This window comes from Coenobita brevimanus, chromosome 2 (assembly GCF_032717465.1).
Source record: "Coenobita brevimanus isolate Jiangsu-jjx chromosome 2, ASM3271746v2, whole genome shotgun sequence".
In the NCBI taxonomy this organism is placed as follows: Eukaryota; Metazoa; Arthropoda; class Malacostraca; order Decapoda; family Coenobitidae; genus Coenobita; species Coenobita brevimanus.
In genome coordinates, this window is record NC_136955.1 from 16,990,623 (window position 1) to 17,012,187 (window position 21,565).

Sequence of the window (21,565 nt, forward strand, 5' to 3'; positions counted from 1 at the left end):
CAAGTGAGCCATTTAGACACCCCGTATGTCTATGTTTTGGAAGGTATATTTAAGCGTCTAATTCTGCAAGCTTTGTAGTCATAAAGGTTATGATAATTATGGGACTCGACACGGGGCCTACTGTATAAATTATCAGTGACTCACCTCACCCACCATACAGTATTTTTTTTATTTATTTATTTATTTTTTTTACGTGTCCGAAACTGGGCAAAGGCTCAGGGTCTATTTCTTGGGGGCAATGGCCCATCCCACGGCCCAGTAGTCCTCCTACACCTCCACATGTCACCACTTCGGCGCTAACACCCACCGTCCATACTGAATACATGCTAGGTCTGTCTCATACAGGACTAGTGTACTGGTATTAGCGGGGGTACTTTTACGACATGTCGGCGGGTCATCCGGTAGATCAGGAAAGTCTGCTTTTTAGTGGGTGCAAAACTGTACTTAAAGTATCTACGTTCCTGCCTTTACACATATATAGTGTAATATCATGGACAGTGAATCAGTAAACTGACTGTGCCTGTATAGGGCGAGATTTACTAAATGTACTTGAAAATAATACTTGTTTCCACTCACAGTGTGATGTGCTCGTGATGAGAAGTATATTTAAGCGTCTAATTCTGCAAGATTTGTAGTCATAAAGGTTATGACAATTATGGGACTCGACCCGGGGCCTACTGTATAAATTTTCAGTGACTCACCTCACCCACCATACAGTATTTTATTTATTTATTTTTTTTACGTGTCCGAATCTGGGCAAAGGCTCAGGGTCTATTTCTTGGGGGCAATGGCCCATCCCACGGCCCAGTAGTCCTCCTACACCTCCACATGTCACCACTTCGGCGCTAACACCCACCGTCCATACTGAATACATGCTAGGTCTGTCTCATACAGGACTAGTGTACTGGTATTAGCGGGGGTACTTTTACGACATGTCGGCGGGTCATCCGGTAGATCAGGAAAGTCTGCTTTTTAGTGGGTGCAAAACTGTACTTAAAGTATCTACGTTCCTGCCTTTACACATATATAGTGTAATATCATGGACAGTGAATCAGTAAACTGACTGTGCCTGTATAGGGCGAGATTTACTAAATGTACTTGAAAATAATATTTGTTTCCACTCACAGTGTGATGTGCTCGTGATGAGAAGAATTAAAACGTTGCAAAAATTCTATCATCATCATCATCATCATCATCATCATCATCATCATCATCATCATCATCATCATCATCATCATCATCATCATCATCATCATCATCATCATCATCATCATCATCATCATCATCATCATCATCATCATCATCATCATCATCATCATCATCATCATCATCATCATCATCATCATCATCATCATCATCTAAATAAAATAAAAGTTGTATATCCCCGCATCATGCCTGGGTATTGGGCATGCTGTTTGCGTCTATGTTACACCGCAGTCTTTCCCACTGCACATGTTGTTGATGACTGAGGATTATTGCTCGAAAATTACCATTTATATGTGGAGAACATTTAACTATCATTTGTGCATAAATAAAGTACATGATGCACATTGTCCTCTACACCTAAGGATTACGAAGTGGTTATATTGTGTACCGAATACTCTGTGTGTTTCCATAAAGTACCTTAGGTAAATGTATGCTATACCATATACCCGGCGGTCGGCATGTGCTACTGAACAGGTTCATAAGAAGGAAATATACACTGGGTTTATTCAGATAATAAAGGATCCCTCTGTGTGTCACAGACTATACTAGATTATATTGTCATGGTAAAGCTGAAGATGAAATTAATGTATATTTGAAGGAAGAGACTGGAAGATCTGAATAGAGGGGTCAGTGGAAGTTGTCGGCGTTGGCGTAAGAACAAGGAAAATAAAGAAAATGAAAAGAAAGATTACATATTTTTTATTTTTCATTATAAGTTTGAAAAATTTTGAATTTTTTAACAATGATCTCATTTTCATTAAGATGAATTAAATCTCATGATACTCAGCCAATCAGCCGTGAGCCGCGCGTTCTCTTAGATCCCTCTTCACTGCCTTCACCAGGTGATACACGGCAGCTGCAACCGACACCACCAGCCCTACAGGCACCACAACAATCACCAGTCCGAGACCCAACACCTGGAAACATACCTGTAGGGCATACAGTCCCACCCCCTTCACTATCATCAAACTAATCCTACCCACTCTCACCCCCACCCTCTTGAGCTCCTTCCTCACCTTCTCACCCACTCTCAGCATCTTCATCCCACCCGCACAGTCAGGGGACTAATGACAGGTCAGCAAGTATCGCTCTGTCACTCAGTTGTGTGGAAATGCTGCCAGGATTCGAACCAGCGATTGAACAGCTAGTGCGATGAATATAACAGCACAATCAACCAACTGAGCTATAGAGGAGTCTAAATCTCTTTACTTTGGAAGGTGTATTTCAGCATCTAAATCTCCATGACTTATTAAAATAAATTAAATATTGCGGGGATTCGAACCAGCGCTTGCAACTGCGTGAGTACAGCAGCTTACCAAGTGAGCCATTTAGACACCCCGTATGTCTATGTTTTGGAAGGTATATTTAAGCGTCTAATTCTGCAAGATTTGTAGTCATAAAGGTTATGACAATTATGGGACTCGACCCGGGGCCTACTGTATAAATTTTCAGTGACTCACCTCACCCACCATACAGTATTTTTTTTATTTATTTATTTATTTTTTTTACGTGTCCGAATCTGGGCAAAGGCTCAGGGTCTATTTCTTGGGGGCAATGGCCCATCCCACGGCCCAGTAGTCCTCCTACACCTCCACATGTCACCACTTCGGCGCTAACACCCACCGTCCATACTGAATACATGCTAGGTCTGTCTCATACAGGACTAGTGTACTGGTATTAGCGGGGGTACTTTTACGACATGTCGGCGGGTCATCCGGTAGATCAGGAAAGTCTGCTTTTTAGTGGGTGCAAAACTGTACTTAAAGTATCTACGTTCCTGCCTTTACACATATATAGTGTAATATCATGGACAGTGAATCAGTAAACTGACTGTGCCTGTATAGGGCGAGATTTACTAAATGTACTTGAAAATAATATTTGTTTCCACTCACAGTGTGATGTGCTCGTGATGAGAAGAATTAAAACGTTGCAAAAATTCTATCATCATCATCATCATCATCATCATCATCATCATCATCATCATCATCATCATCATCATCATCATCATCATCATCATCATCATCATCATCATCTAAATAAAATAAAAGTTGTATATCCCCGCATCATGCCTGGGTATTGGGCATGCTGTTTGCGTCTATGTTACACCGCAGTCTTTCCCACTGCACATGTTGTTGATGACTGAGGATTATTGCTCGAAAATTACCATTTATATGTGGAGAACATTTAACTATCATTTGTGCATAAATAAAGTACATGATGCACATTGTCCTCTACACCTAAGGATTACGAAGTGGTTATATTGTGTACCGAATACTCTGTGTGTTTCCATAAAGTACCTTAGGTAAATGTATGCTATACCATATACCCGGCGGTCGGCATGTGCTACTGAACAGGTTCATAAGAAGGAAATATACACTGGGTTTATTCAGATAATAAAGGATCCCTCTGTGTGTCACAGACTATACTAGATTATATTGTCATGGTAAAGCTGAAGATGAAATTAATGTATATTTGAAGGAAGAGACTGGAAGATCTGAATAGAGGGGTCAGTGGAAGTTGTCGGCGTTGGCGTAAGAACAAGGAAAATAAAGAAAATGAAAAGAAAGATTACATATTTTTTATTTTTCATTATAAGTTTGAAAAATTTTGAATTTTTTAACAATGATCTCATTTTCATTAAGATGAATTAAATCTCATGATACTCAGCCAATCAGCCGTGAGCCGCGCGTTCTCTTAGATCCCTCTTCACTGCCTTCACCAGGTGATACACGGCAGCTGCAACCGACACCACCAGCCCTACAGGCACCACAACAATCACCAGTCCGAGACCCAACACCTGGAAACATACCTGTAGGGCATACAGTCCCACCCCCTTCACTATCATCAAACTAATCCTACCCACTCTCACCCCCACCCTCTTGAGCTCCTTCCTCACCTTCTCACCCACTCTCAGCATCTTCATCCCACCCGCACAGTCAGGGGACTAATGACAGGTCAGCAAGTATCGCTCTGTCACTCAGTTGTGTGGAAATGCTGCCAGGATTCGAACCAGCGATTGAACAGCTAGTGCGATGAATATAACAGCACAATCAACCAACTGAGCTATAGAGGAGTCTAAATCTCTTTACTTTGGAAGGTGTATTTCAGCATCTAAATCTCCATGACTTATTAAAATAAATTAAATATTGCGGGGATTCGAACCAGCGCTTGCAACTGCGTGAGTACAGCAGCTTACCAAGTGAGCCATTTAGACACCCCGTATGTCTATGTTTTGGAAGGTATATTTAAGCGTCTAATTCTGCAAGATTTGTAGTCATAAAGGTTATGACAATTATGGGACTCGACCCGGGGCCTACTGTATAAATTTTCAGTGACTCACCTCACCCACCATACAGTATTTTTTTTATTTATTTATTTATTTTTTTACGTGTCCGAATCTGGGCAAAGGCTCAGGGTCTATTTCTTGGGGGCAATGGCCCATCCCACGGCCCAGTAGTCCTCCTACACCTCCACATGTCACCACTTCGGCGCTAACACCCACCGTCCATACTGAATACATGCTAGGTCTGTCTCATACAGGACTAGTGTACTGGTATTAGCGGGGGTACTTTTACGACATGTCGGCGGGTCATCCGGTAGATCAGGAAAGTCTGCTTTTTAGTGGGTGCAAAACTGTACTTAAAGTATCTACGTTCCTGCCTTTACACATATATAGTGTAATATCATGGACAGTGAATCAGTAAACTGACTGTGCCTGTATAGGGCGAGATTTACTAAATGTACTTGAAAATAATATTTGTTTCCACTCACAGTGTGATGTGCTCGTGATGAGAAGAATTAAAACGTTGCAAAAATTCTATCATCATCATCATCATCATCATCATCATCATCATCATCATCATCATCATCATCATCATCATCATCATCATCATCATCATCATCATCATCATCATCATCATCATCATCATCATCATCATCATCATCATCATCATCATCATCATCATCATCATCATCATCATCATGATCATCATCATCATCATCATCATCATGATCATGATCATCATCATCATCATCATCATCATCATCATCATCATCATCATCATCATCATCATCATCATTATTTAAATAAAATATAAGTTGTATATCCCTGCATCATGCCTGGGTATTGGGCATGCCGTTTGCGTCTATGTTACACCGCAGTCTTTTCCACTGCACATGTTGTTGATGACTGAGGATTATTGCTCGAGAATTACCATTTGTATGTAGAGAACATTTAACTATCATTTGTGCATAAATAAAGTACATGATGCACATTGTCCTCTACACCTAAGGATTACGAAGTGGTTATATTGTGTACCGAATACTCTGTGTGTTTCCATAAAGTACCTTAGGTAAATGTATGCTATACCATATACCCGGCGGTCGGCATGTGCTACTGAACAGGTTCATAAGAAGGAAATATACACTGGGTTTATTCAGATAATAAAGGATCCCTCTGTGTGTCACAGACTATACTAGATTATATTGTCATGGTAAAGCTGAAGATGAAATTAATGTATATTTGAAGGAAGAGACTGGAAGATCTGAATAGAGGGGTCAGTGGAAGTTGTCGGCGTTGGCGTAAGAACAAGGAAAATAAAGAAAATGAAAAGAAAGATTACATATTTTTTATTTTTCATTATAAGTTTGAAAAATTTTGAATTTTTTAACAATGATCTCATTTTCATTAAGATGAATTAAATCTCATGATACTCAGCCAATCAGCCGTGAGCCGCGCGTTCTCTTAGATCCCTCTTCACTGCCTTCACCAGGTGATACACGGCAGCTGCAACCGACACCACCAGCCCTACAGGCACCACAACAATCACCAGTCCGAGACCCAACACCTGGAAACATACCTGTAGGGCATACAGTCCCACCCCCTTCACTATCATCAAACTAATCCTACCCACTCTCACCCCCACCCTCTTGAGCTCCTTCCTCACCTTCTCACCCACTCTCAGCATCTTCATCCCACCCGCACAGTCAGGGGACTAATGACAGGTCAGCAAGTATCGCTCTGTCACTCAGTTGTGTGGAAATGCTGCCAGGATTCGAACCAGCGATTGAACAGCTAGTGCGATGAATATAACAGCACAATCAACCAACTGAGCTATAGAGGAGTCTAAATCTCTTTACTTTGGAAGGTGTATTTCAGCATCTAAATCTCCATGACTTATTAAAATAAATTAAATATTGCGGGGATTCGAACCAGCGCTTGCAACTGCGTGAGTACAGCAGCTTACCAAGTGAGCCATTTAGACACCCCGTATGTCTATGTTTTGGAAGGTATATTTAAGCGTCTAATTCTGCAAGATTTGTAGTCATAAAGGTTATGACAATTATGGGACTCGACCCGGGGCCTACTGTATAAATTTTCAGTGACTCACCTCACCCACCATACAGTATTTTTTTTATTTATTTATTTATTTTTTTTACGTGTCCGAATCTGGGCAAAGGCTCAGGGTCTATTTCTTGGGGGCAATGGCCCATCCCACGGCCCAGTAGTCCTCCTACACCTCCACATGTCACCACTTCGGCGCTAACACCCACCGTCCATACTGAATACATGCTAGGTCTGTCTCATACAGGACTAGTGTACTGGTATTAGCGGGGGTACTTTTACGACATGTCGGCGGGTCATCCGGTAGATCAGGAAAGTCTGCTTTTTAGTGGGTGCAAAACTGTACTTAAAGTATCTACGTTCCTGCCTTTACACATATATAGTGTAATATCATGGACAGTGAATCAGTAAACTGACTGTGCCTGTATAGGGCGAGATTTACTAAATGTACTTGAAAATAATATTTGTTTCCACTCACAGTGTGATGTGCTCGTGATGAGAAGAATTAAAACGTTGCAAAAATTCTATCATCATCATCATCATCATCATCATCATCATCATCATCATCATCATCATCATCATCATCATCATCATCATCATCATCATCATCATCATCATCATCATCATCATCATCATCATCATCTAAATAAAATAAAAGTTGTATATCCCCGCATCATGCCTGGGTATTGGGCATGCTGTTTGCGTCTATGTTACACCGCAGTCTTTCCCACTGCACATGTTGTTGATGACTGAGGATTATTGCTCGAAAATTACCATTTATATGTGGAGAACATTTAACTATCATTTGTGCATAAATAAAGTACATGATGCACATTGTCCTCTACACCTAAGGATTACGAAGTGGTTATATTGTGTACCGAATACTCTGTGTGTTTCCATAAAGTACCTTAGGTAAATGTATGCTATACCATATACCCGGCGGTCGGCATGTGCTACTGAACAGGTTCATAAGAAGGAAATATACACTGGGTTTATTCAGATAATAAAGGATCCCTCTGTGTGTCACAGACTATACTAGATTATATTGTCATGGTAAAGCTGAAGATGAAATTAATGTATATTTGAAGGAAGAGACTGGAAGATCTGAATAGAGGGGTCAGTGGAAGTTGTCGGCGTTGGCGTAAGAACAAGGAAAATAAAGAAAATGAAAAGAAAGATTACATATTTTTTATTTTTCATTATAAGTTTGAAAAATTTTGAATTTTTTAACAATGATCTCATTTTCATTAAGATGAATTAAATCTCATGATACTCAGCCAATCAGCCGTGAGCCGCGCGTTCTCTTAGATCCCTCTTCACTGCCTTCACCAGGTGATACACGGCAGCTGCAACCGACACCACCAGCCCTACAGGCACCACAACAATCACCAGTCCGAGACCCAACACCTGGAAACATACCTGTAGGGCATACAGTCCCACCCCTTCACTATCATCAAACTAATCCTACCCACTCTCACCCCCACCCTCTTGAGCTCCTTCCTCACCTTCTCACCCACTCTCAGCATCTTCATCCCACCCGCACAGTCAGGGGACTAATGACAGGTCAGCAAGTATCGCTCTGTCACTCAGTTGTGTGGAAATGCTGCCAGGATTCGAACCAGCGATTGAACAGCTAGTGCGATGAATATAACAGCACAATCAACCAACTGAGCTATAGAGGAGTCTAAATCTCTTTACTTTGGAAGGTGTATTTCAGCATCAAAATCTCCATGACTTATTAAAATAAATTAAATATTGCGGGGATTCGAACCAGCGCTTGCAACTGCGTGAGTACAGCAGCTTACCAAGTGAGCCATTTAGACACCCCGTATGTCTATGTTTTGGAAGGTATATTTAAGCGTCTAATTCTGCAAGATTTGTAGTCATAAAGGTTATGACAATTATGGGACTCGACCCGGGGCCTACTGTATAAATTTTCAGTGACTCACCTCACCCACCATACAGTATTTTTTTTATTTATTTATTTATTTTTTTACGTGTCCGAATCTGGGCAAAGGCTCAGGGTCTATTTCTTGGGGGCAATGGCCCATCCCACGGCCCAGTAGTCCTCCTACACCTCCACATGTCACCACTTCGGCGCTAACACCCACCGTCCATACTGAATACATGCTAGGTCTGTCTCATACAGGACTAGTGTACTGGTATTAGCGGGGGTACTTTTACGACATGTCGGCGGGTCATCCGGTAGATCAGGAAAGTCTGCTTTTTAGTGGGTGCAAAACTGTACTTAAAGTATCTACGTTCCTGCCTTTACACATATATAGTGTAATATCATGGACAGTGAATCAGTAAACTGACTGTGCCTGTATAGGGCGAGATTTACTAAATGTACTTGAAAATAATATTTGTTTCCACTCACAGTGTGATGTGCTCGTGATGAGAAGAATTAAAACGTTGCAAAAATTCTATCATCATCATCATCATCATCATCATCATCATCATCATCATCATCATCATCATCATCATCATCATCATCTAAATAAAATAAAAGTTGTATATCCCCGCATCATGCCTGGGTATTGGGCATGCTGTTTGCGTCTATGTTACACCGCAGTCTTTCCCACTGCACATGTTGTTGATGACTGAGGATTATTGCTCGAAAATTACCATTTATATGTGGAGAACATTTAACTATCATTTGTGCATAAATAAAGTACATGATGCACATTGTCCTCTACACCTAAGGATTACGAAGTGGTTATATTGTGTACCGAATACTCTGTGTGTTTCCATAAAGTACCTTAGGTAAATGTATGCTATACCATATACCCGGCGGTCGGCATGTGCTACTGAACAGGTTCATAAGAAGGAAATATACACTGGGTTTATTCAGATAATAAAGGATCCCTCTGTGTGTCACAGACTATACTAGATTATATTGTCATGGTAAAGCTGAAGATGAAATTAATGTATATTTGAAGGAAGAGACTGGAAGATCTGAATAGAGGGGTCAGTGGAAGTTGTCGGCGTTGGCGTAAGAACAAGGAAAATAAAGAAAATGAAAAGAAAGATTACATATTTTTTATTTTTCATTATAAGTTTGAAAAATTTTGAATTTTTTAACAATGATCTCATTTTCATTAAGATGAATTAAATCTCATGATACTCAGCCAATCAGCCGTGAGCCGCGCGTTCTCTTAGATCCCTCTTCACTGCCTTCACCAGGTGATACACGGCAGCTGCAACCGACACCACCAGCCCTACAGGCACCACAACAATCACCAGTCCGAGACCCAACACCTGGAAACATACCTGTAGGGCATACAGTCCCACCCCCTTCACTATCATCAAACTAATCCTACCCACTCTCACCCCCACCCTCTTGAGCTCCTTCCTCACCTTCTCACCCACTCTCAGCATCTTCATCCCACCCGCACAGTCAGGGGACTAATGACAGGTCAGCAAGTATCGCTCTGTCACTCAGTTGTGTGGAAATGCTGCCAGGATTCGAACCAGCGATTGAACAGCTAGTGCGATGAATATAACAGCACAATCAACCAACTGAGCTATAGAGGAGTCTAAATCTCTTTACTTTGGAAGGTGTATTTCAGCATCAAAATCTCCATGACTTATTAAAATAAATTAAATATTGCGGGGATTCGAACCAGCGCTTGCAACTGCGTGAGTACAGCAGCTTACCAAGTGAGCCATTTAGACACCCCGTATGTCTATGTTTTGGAAGGTATATTTAAGCGTCTAATTCTGCAAGATTTGTAGTCATAAAGGTTATGACAATTATGGGACTCGACCCGGGGCCTACTGTATAAATTTTCAGTGACTCACCTCACCCACCATACAGTATTTTTTTTATTTATTTATTTATTTTTTTACGTGTCCGAATCTGGGCAAAGGCTCAGGGTCTATTTCTTGGGGGCAATGGCCCATCCCACGGCCCAGTAGTCCTCCTACACCTCCACATGTCACCACTTCGGCGCTAACACCCACCGTCCATACTGAATACATGCTAGGTCTGTCTCATACAGGACTAGTGTACTGGTATTAGCGGGGGTACTTTTACGACATGTCGGCGGGTCATCCGGTAGATCAGGAAAGTCTGCTTTTTAGTGGGTGCAAAACTGTACTTAAAGTATCTACGTTCCTGCCTTTACACATATATAGTGTAATATCATGGACAGTGAATCAGTAAACTGACTGTGCCTGTATAGGGCGAGATTTACTAAATGTACTTGAAAATAATATTTGTTTCCACTCACAGTGTGATGTGCTCGTGATGAGAAGAATTAAAACGTTGCAAAAATTCTATCATCATCATCATCATCATCATCATCATCATCATCATCATCATCATCATCATCATCATCATCATCATCATCATCATGTAAATAAAATAAAAGTTGTATATCCCCGCATCATGCCTGGGTATTGGGCATGCTGTTTGCGTCTATGTTACACCGCAGTCTTTCCCACTGCACATGTTGTTGATGACTGAGGATTATTGCTCGAAAATTACCATTTATATGTGGAGAACATTTAACTATCATTTGTGCATAAATAAAGTACATGATGCACATTGTCCTCTACACCTAAGGATTACGAAGTGGTTATATTGTGTACCGAATACTCTGTGTGTTTCCATAAAGTACCTTAGGTAAATGTATGCTATACCATATACCCGGCGGTCGGCATGTGCTACTGAACAGGTTCATAAGAAGGAAATATACACTGGGTTTATTCAGATAATAAAGGATCCCTCTGTGTGTCACAGACTATACTAGATTATATTGTCATGGTAAAGCTGAAGATGAAATTAATGTATATTTGAAGGAAGAGACTGGAAGATCTGAATAGAGGGGTCAGTGGAAGTTGTCGGCGTTGGCGTAAGAACAAGGAAAATAAAGAAAATGAAAAGAAAGATTACATATTTTTTATTTTTCATTATAAGTTTGAAAAATTTTGAATTTTTTAACAATGATCTCATTTTCATTAAGATGAATTAAATCTCATGATACTCAGCCAATCAGCCGTGAGCCGCGCGTTCTCTTAGATCCCTCTTCACTGCCTTCACCAGGTGATACACGGCAGCTGCAACCGACACCACCAGCCCTACAGGCACCACAACAATCACCAGTCCGAGACCCAACACCTGGAAACATACCTGTAGGGCATACAGTCCCACCCCTTCACTATCATCAAACTAATCCTACCCACTCTCACCCCCACCCTCTTGAGCTCCTTCCTCACCTTCTCACCCACTCTCAGCATCTTCATCCCACCCGCACAGTCAGGGGACTAATGACAGGTCAGCAAGTATCGCTCTGTCACTCAGTTGTGTGGAAATGCTGCCAGGATTCGAACCAGCGATTGAACAGCTAGTGCGATGAATATAACAGCACAATCAACCAACTGAGCTATAGAGGAGTCTAAATCTCTTTACTTTGGAAGGTGTATTTCAGCATCTAAATCTCCATGACTTATTAAAATAAATTAAATATTGCGGGGATTCGAACCAGCGCTTGCAACTGCGTGAGTACAGCAGCTTACCAAGTGAGCCATTTAGACACCCCGTATGTCTATGTTTTGGAAGGTATATTTAAGCGTCTAATTCTGCAAGATTTGTAGTCATAAAGGTTATGACAATTATGGGACTCGACCCGGGGCCTACTGTATAAATTTTCAGTGACTCACCTCACCCACCATACAGTATTTTTTTTATTTATTTATTTATTTTTTTACGTGTCCGAATCTGGGCAAAGGCTCAGGGTCTATTTCTTGGGGGCAATGGCCCATCCCACGGCCCAGTAGTCCTCCTACACCTCCACATGTCACCACTTCGGCGCTAACACCCACCGTCCATACTGAATACATGCTAGGTCTGTCTCATACAGGACTAGTGTACTGGTATTAGCGGGGGTACTTTTACGACATGTCGGCGGGTCATCCGGTAGATCAGGAAAGTCTGCTTTTTAGTGGGTGCAAAACTGTACTTAAAGTATCTACGTTCCTGCCTTTACACATATATAGTGTAATATCATGGACAGTGAATCAGTAAACTGACTGTGCCTGTATAGGGCGAGATTTACTAAATGTACTTGAAAATAATATTTGTTTCCACTCACAGTGTGATGTGCTCGTGATGAGAAGAATTAAAACGTTGCAAAAATTCTATCATCATCATCATCATCATCATCATCATCATCATCATCATCATCATCATCATCATCATCATCATCATCATCATCATCATCATCATCATCATCATCATCATCATCATCATCATCATCATCATCATCATCATCATCATCATCATCATCATCATCATCATCATCATCATCATCATCATCATCATCATCATCAGTCATCATCATCATCATCATCATCATCATCATCATCATCATCATCATCATCATCATCATCATCATCATCATCATCATCATCATCATCATCATCATCATCATCATCATCATCATCATCATCATCCATCATCATCATCATCATCATCTAAATAAAATAAAAGTTGTATATCCCCGCATCATGCCTGGGTATTGGGCATGCTGTTTGCGTCTATGTTACACCGCAGTCTTTCCCACTGCACATGTTGTTGATGACTGAGGATTATTGCTCGAAAATTACCATTTATATGTGGAGAACATTTAACTATCATTTGTGCATAAATAAAGTACATGATGCACATTGTCCTCTACACCTAAGGATTACGAAGTGGTTATATTGTGTACCGAATACTCTGTGTGTTTCCATAAAGTACCTTAGGTAAATGTATGCTATACCATATACCCGGCGGTCGGCATGTGCTACTGAACAGGTTCATAAGAAGGAAATATACACTGGGTTTATTCAGATAATAAAGGATCCCTCTGTGTGTCACAGACTATACTAGATTATATTGTCATGGTAAAGCTGAAGATGAAATTAATGTATATTTGAAGGAAGAGACTGGAAGATCTGAATAGAGGGGTCAGTGGAAGTTGTCGGCGTTGGCGTAAGAACAAGGAAAATAAAGAAAATGAAAAGAAAGATTACATATTTTTTATTTTTCATTATAAGTTTGAAAAATTTTGAATTTTTTAACAATGATCTCATTTTCATTAAGATGAATTAAATCTCATGATACTCAGCCAATCAGCCGTGAGCCGCGCGTTCTCTTAGATCCCTCTTCACTGCCTTCACCAGGTGATACACGGCAGCTGCAACCGACACCACCAGCCCTACAGGCACCACAACAATCACCAGTCCGAGACCCAACACCTGGAAACATACCTGTAGGGCATACAGTCCCACCCCCTTCACTATCATCAAACTAATCCTACCCACTCTCACCCCCACCCTCTTGAGCTCCTTCCTCACCTTCTCACCCACTCTCAGCATCTTCATCCCACCCGCACAGTCAGGGGACTAATGACAGGTCAGCAAGTATCGCTCTGTCACTCAGTTGTGTGGAAATGCTGCCAGGATTCGAACCAGCGATTGAACAGCTAGTGCGATGAATATAACAGCACAATCAACCAACTGAGCTATAGAGGAGTCTAAATCTCTTTACTTTGGAAGGTGTATTTCAGCATCTAAATCTCCATGACTTATTAAAATAAATTAAATATTGCGGGGATTCGAACCAGCGCTTGCAACTGCGTGAGTACAGCAGCTTACCAAGTGAGCCATTTAGACACCCCGTATGTCTATGTTTTGGAAGGTATATTTAAGCGTCTAATTCTGCAAGATTTGTAGTCATAAAGGTTATGACAATTATGGGACTCGACCCGGGGCCTACTGTATAAATTTTCAGTGACTCACCTCACCCACCATACAGTATTTTTTTTATTTATTTATTTATTTTTTTACGTGTCCGAATCTGGGCAAAGGCTCAGGGTCTATTTCTTGGGGGCAATGGCCCATCCCACGGCCCAGTAGTCCTCCTACACCTCCACATGTCACCACTTCGGCGCTAACACCCACCGTCCATACTGAATACATGCTAGGTCTGTCTCATACAGGACTAGTGTACTGGTATTAGCGGGGGTACTTTTACGACATGTCGGCGGGTCATCCGGTAGATCAGGAAAGTCTGCTTTTTAGTGGGTGCAAAACTGTACTTAAAGTATCTACGTTCCTGCCTTTACACATATATAGTGTAATATCATGGACAGTGAATCAGTAAACTGACTGTGCCTGTATAGGGCGAGATTTACTAAATGTACTTGAAAATAATATTTGTTTCCACTCACAGTGTGATGTGCTCGTGATGAGAAGAATTAAAACGTTGCAAAAATTCTATCATCATCATCATCATCATCATCATCAATCATCATCATCATCATCATCATCATCATCATCATCATCATCATCATCATCATCATCATCATCATCATCATGTAAATAAAATAAAAGTTGTATATCCCCGCATCATGCCTGGGTATTGGGCATGCTGTTTGCGTCTATGTTACACCGCAGTCTTTCCCACTGCACATGTTGTTGATGACTGAGGATTATTGCTCGAAAATTACCATTTATATGTGGAGAACATTTAACTATCATTTGTGCATAAATAAAGTACATGATGCACATTGTCCTCTACACCTAAGGATTACGAAGTGGTTATATTGTGTACCGAATACTCTGTGTGTTTCCATAAAGTACCTTAGGTAAATGTATGCTATACCATATACCCGGCGGTCGGCATGTGCTACTGAACAGGTTCATAAGAAGGAAATATACACTGGGTTTATTCAGATAATAAAGGATCCCTCTGTGTGTCACAGACTATACTAGATTATATTGTCATGGTAAAGCTGAAGATGAAATTAATGTATATTTGAAGGAAGAGACTGGAAGATCTGAATAGAGGGGTCAGTGGAAGTTGTCGGCGTTGGCGTAAGAACAAGGAAAATAAAGAAAATGAAAAGAAAGATTACATATTTTTTATTTTTCATTATAAGTTTGAAAAATTTTGAATTTTTTAACAATGATCTCATTTTCATTAAGATGAATTAAATCTCATGATACTCAGCCAATCAGCCGTGAGCCGCGCGTTCTCTTAGATCCCTCTTCACTGCCTTCACCAGGTGATACACGGCAGCTGCAACCGACACCACCAGCCCTACAGGCACCACAACAATCACCAGTCCGAGACCCAACACCTGGAAACATACCTGTAGGGCATACAGTCCCACCCCCTTCACTATCATCAAACTAATCCTACCCACTCTCACCCCCACCCTCTTGAGCTCCTTCCTCACCTTCTCACCCACTCTCAGCATCTTCATCCCACCCGCACAGTCAGGGGACTAATGACAGGTCAGCAAGTATCGCTCTGTCACTCAGTTGTGTGGAAATGCTGCCAGGATTCGAACCAGCGATTGAACAGCTAGTGCGATGAATATAACAGCACAATCAACCAACTGAGCTATAGAGGAGTCTAAATCTCTTTACTTTGGAAGGTGTATTTCAGCATCTAAATCTCCATGACTTATTAAAATAAATTAAATATTGCGGGGATTCGAACCAGCGCTTGCAACTGCGTGAGTACAGCAGCTTACCAAGTGAGCCATTTAGACACCCCGTATGTCTATGTTTTGGAAGGTATATTTAAGCGTCTAATTCTGCAAGATTTGTAGTCATAAAGGTTATGACAATTATGGGACTCGACCCGGGGCCTACTGTATAAATTTTCAGTGACTCACCTCACCCACCATACAGTATTTTTTTTATTTATTTATTTATTTTTTTACGTGTCCGAATCTGGGCAAAGGCTCAGGGTCTATTTCTTGGGGGCAATGGCCCATCCCACGGCCCAGTAGTCCTCCTACACCTCCACATGTCACCACTTCGGCGCTAACACCCACCGTCCATACTGAATACATGCTAGGTCTGTCTCATACAGGACTAGTGTACTGGTATTAGCGGGGGTACTTTTACGACATGTCGGCGGGTCATCCGGTAGATCAGGAAAGTCTGCTTTTTAGTGGGTGCAAAACTGTACTTAAAGTATCTACGTTCCTGCCTTTACACATATATAGTGTAATATCATGGACAGTGAATCAGTAAACTGACTGTGCCTGTATAGGGCGAGATTTACTAAATGTACTTGAAAATAATATTTGTTTCCACTCACAGTGTGATGTGCTCGTGATGAGAAGAATTAAAACGTTGCAAAAATTCTATCATCATCATCATCATCATCACCATCATCACCATCATCATCATCATCATCATCATCATCATCTTGATCATCATCATCATCAGTCATCATCAGTCATCAATCATCATCAATCATCCATCATCATCATCATCATCATCATCATCATCATCATCATCATCATCATCATCATCATCATCATCATCATCATCATCATCATCATCATCATCATCATCATCATCATCATCATCATCATCATCATCATCATCATCATCATCTAAATAAAATAAAAGTTGTATATCCCCGCATCATGCCTGGGTATTGGGCATGCTGTTTGCGTCTATGTTACACCGCAGTCTTTCCCACTGCACATGTTGTTGATGACTGAGGATTATTGCTCGAAAATTACCATTTATATGTGGAGAACATTTAACTATCATTTGTGCATAAATAAAGTACATGATGCACATTGTCCTCTACACCTAAGGATTACGAAGTGGTTATATTGTGTACCGAATACTCTGTGTGTTTCCATAAAGTACCTTAGGTAAATGTATGCTATACCATATACCCGGCGGTCGGCATGTGCTACTGAACAGGTTCATAAGAAGGAAATATACACTGGGTTTATTCAGATAATAAAGGATCCCTCTGTGTGTCACAGACTATACTAGATTATATTGTCATGGTAAAGCTGAAGATGAAATTAATGTATATTTGAAGGAAGAGACTGGAAGATCTGAATAGAGGGGTCAGTGGAAGTTGTCGGCGTTGGCGTAAGAACAAGGAAAATAAAGAAAATGAAAAGAAAGATTACATATTTTTTATTTTTCATTATAAGTTTGAAAAATTTTGAATTTTTTAACAATGATCTCATTTTCATTAAGATGAATTAAATCTCATGATACTCAGCCAATCAGCCGTGAGCCGCGCGTTCTCTTAGATCCCTCTTCACTGCCTTCACCAGGTGATACACGGCAGCTGCAACCGACACCACCAGCCCTACAGGCACCACAACAATCACCAGTCCGAGACCCAACACCTGGAAACATACCTGTAGGGCATACAGTCCCACCCCCTTCACTATCATCAAACTAATCCTACCCACTCTCACCCCCACCCTCTTGAGCTCCTTCCTCACCTTCTCACCCACTCTCAGCATCTTCATCCCACCCGCACAGTCAGGGGACTAATGACAGGTCAGCAAGTATCGCTCTGTCACTCAGTTGTGTGGAAATGCTGCCAGGATTCGAACCAGCGATTGAACAGCTAGTGCGATGAATATAACAGCACAATCAACCAACTGAGCTATAGAGGAGTCTAAATCTCTTTACTTTGGAAGGTGTATTTCAGCATCTAAATCTCCATGACTTATTAAAATAAATTAAATATTGCGGGGATTCGAACCAGCGCTTGCAACTGCGTGAGTACAGCAGCTTACCAAGTGAGCCATTTAGACACCCCGTATGTCTATGTTTTGGAAGGTATATTTAAGCGTCTAATTCTGCAAGATTTGTAGTCATAAAGGTTATGACAATTATGGGACTCGACCCGGGGCCTACTGTATAAATTTTCAGTGACTCACCTCACCCACCATACAGTATTTTTTTTATTTATTTATTTATTTTTTTACGTGTCCGAATCTGGGCAAAGGCTCAGGGTCTATTTCTTGGGGGCAATGGCCCATCCCACGGCCCAGTAGTCCTCCTACACCTCCACATGTCACCACTTCGGCGCTAACACCCACCGTCCATACTGAATACATGCTAGGTCTGTCTCATACAGGACTAGTGTACTGGTATTAGCGGGGGTACTTTTACGACATGTCGGCGGGTCATCCGGTAGATCAGGAAAGTCTGCTTTTTAGTGGGTGCAAAACTGTACTTAAAGTATCTACGTTCCTGCCTTTACACATATATAGTGTAATATCATGGACAGTGAATCAGTAAACTGACTGTGCCTGTATAGGGCGAGATTTACTAAATGTACTTGAAAATAATATTTGTTTCCACTCACAGTGTGATGTGCTCGTGATGAGAAGAATTAAAACGTTGCAAAAATTCTATCATCATCATCATCATCATCATCATCATCATCATCATCATCATCATCATCATCATCATCATCATCATCATCATCATCATCATCATGTAAATAAAATAAAAGTTGTATATCCCCGCATCATGCCTGGGTATTGGGCATGCTGTTTGCGTCTATGTTACACCGCAGTCTTTCCCACTGCACATGTTGTTGATGACTGAGGATTATTGCTCGAAAATTACCATTTATATGTGGAGAACATTTAACTATCATTTGTGCATAAATAAAGTACATGATGCACATTGTCCTCTACACCTAAGGATTACGAAGTGGTTATATTGTGTACCGAATACTCTGTGTGTTTCCATAAAGTACCTTAGGTAAATGTATGCTATACCATATACCCGGCGGTCGGCATGTGCTACTGAACAGGTTCATAAGAAGGAAATATACACTGGGTTTATTCAGATAATAAAGGATCCCTCTGTGTGTCACAGACTATACTAGATTATATTGTCATGGTAAAGCTGAAGATGAAATTAATGTATATTTGAAGGAAGAGACTGGAAGATCTGAATAGAGGGGTCAGTGGAAGTTGTCGGCGTTGGCGTAAGAACAAGGAAAATAAAGAAAATGAAAAGAAAGATTACATATTTTTTATTTTTCATTATAAGTTTGAAAAATTTTGAATTTTTTAACAATGATCTCATTTTCATTAAGATGAATTAAATCTCATGATACTCAGCCAATCAGCCGTGAGCCGCGCGTTCTCTTAGATCCCTCTTCACTGCCTTCACCAGGTGATACACGGCAGCTGCAACCGACACCACCAGCCCTACAGGCACCACAACAATCACCAGTCCGAGACCCAACACCTGGAAACATACCTGTAGGGCATACAGTCCCACCCCTTCACTATCATCAAACTAATCCTACCCACTCTCACCCCCACCCTCTTGAGCTCCTTCCTCACCTTCTCACCCACTCTCAGCATCTTCATCCCACCCGCACAGTCAGGGGACTAATGACAGGTCAGCAAGTATCGCTCTGTCACTCAGTTGTGTGGAAATGCTGCCAGGATTCGAACCAGCGATTGAACAGCTAGTGCGATGAATATAACAGCACAATCAACCAACTGAGCTATAGAGGAGTCTAAATCTCTTTACTTTGGAAGGTGTATTTCAGCATCAAAATCTCCATGACTTATTAAAATAAATTAAATATTGCGGGGATTCGAACCAGCGCTTGCAACTGCGTGAGTACAGCAGCTTACCAAGTGAGCCATTTAGACACCCCGTATGTCTATGTTTTGGAAGGTATATTTAAGCGTCTAATTCTGCAAGATTTGTAGTCATAAAGGTTATGACAATTATGGGACTCGACCCGGGGCCTACTGTATAAATTTTCAGTGACTCACCTCACCCACCATACAGTATTTTTTTTATTTATTTATTTATTTTTTTACGTGTCCGAATCTGGGCAAAGGCTCAGGGTCTATTTCTTGGGGGCAATGGCCCATCCCACGGCCCAGTAGTCCTCCTACACCTCCACATGTCACCACTTCGGCGCTAACACCCACCGTCCATACTGAATACATGCTAGGTCTGTCTCATACAGGACTAGTGTACTGGTATTAGCGGGGGTACTTTTACGACATGTCGGCGGGTCATCCGGTAGATCAGGAAAGTCTGCTTTTTAGTGGGTGCAAAACTGTACTTAAAGTATCTACGTTCCTGCCTTTACACATATATAGTGTAATATCATGGACAGTGAATCAGTAAACTGACTGTGCCTGTATAGGGCGAGATTTACTAAATGTACTTGAAAATAATATTTGTTTCCACTCACAGTGTGATGTGCTCGTGATGAGAAGAATTAAAACGTTGCAAAAATTCTATCATCATCATCATCATCATCATCATCATCATCATCATCACCATCATCATCATCATCATCATCATCATCATCATCATCATCATCATCATCATCATCTAAATAAAATAAAAGTTGTATATCCCCGCATCATGCCTGGGTATTGGGCATGCTGTTTGCGTCTATGTTACACCGCAGTCTTTCCCACTGCACATGTTGTTGATGACTGAGGATTATTGCTCGAAAATTACCATTTATATGTGGAGAACATTTAACTATCATTTGTGCATAAATAAAGTACATGATGCACATTGTCCTCTACACCTAAGGATTACGAAGTGGTTATATTGTGTACCGAATACTCTGTGTGTTTCCATAAAGTACCTTAGGTAAATGTATGCTATACCATATACCCGGCGGTCGGCATGTGCTACTGAACAGGTTCATAAGAAGGAAATATACACTGGGTTTATTCAGATAATAAAGGATCCCTCTGTGTGTCACAGACTATACTAGATTATATTGTCATGGTAAAGCTGAAGATGAAATTAATGTATATTTGAAGGAAGAGACTGGAAGATCTGAATAGAGGGGTCAGTGGAAGTTGTCGGCGTTGGCGTAAGAACAAGGAAAATAAAGAAAATGAAAAGAAAGATTACATATTTTTTATTTTTCATTATAAGTTTGAAAAATTTTGAATTTTTTAACAATGATCTCATTTTCATTAAGATGAATTAAATCTCATGATACTCAGCCAATCAGCCGTGAGCCGCGCGTTCTCTTAGATCCCTCTTCACTGCCTTCACCAGGTGATACACGGCAGCTGCAACCGACACCACCAGCCCTACAGGCACCACAACAATCACCAGTCCGAGACCCAACACCTGGAAACATACCTGTAGGGCATACAGTCCCACCCCCTTCACTATCATCAAACTAATCCTACCCACTCTCACCCCCACCCTCTTGAGCTC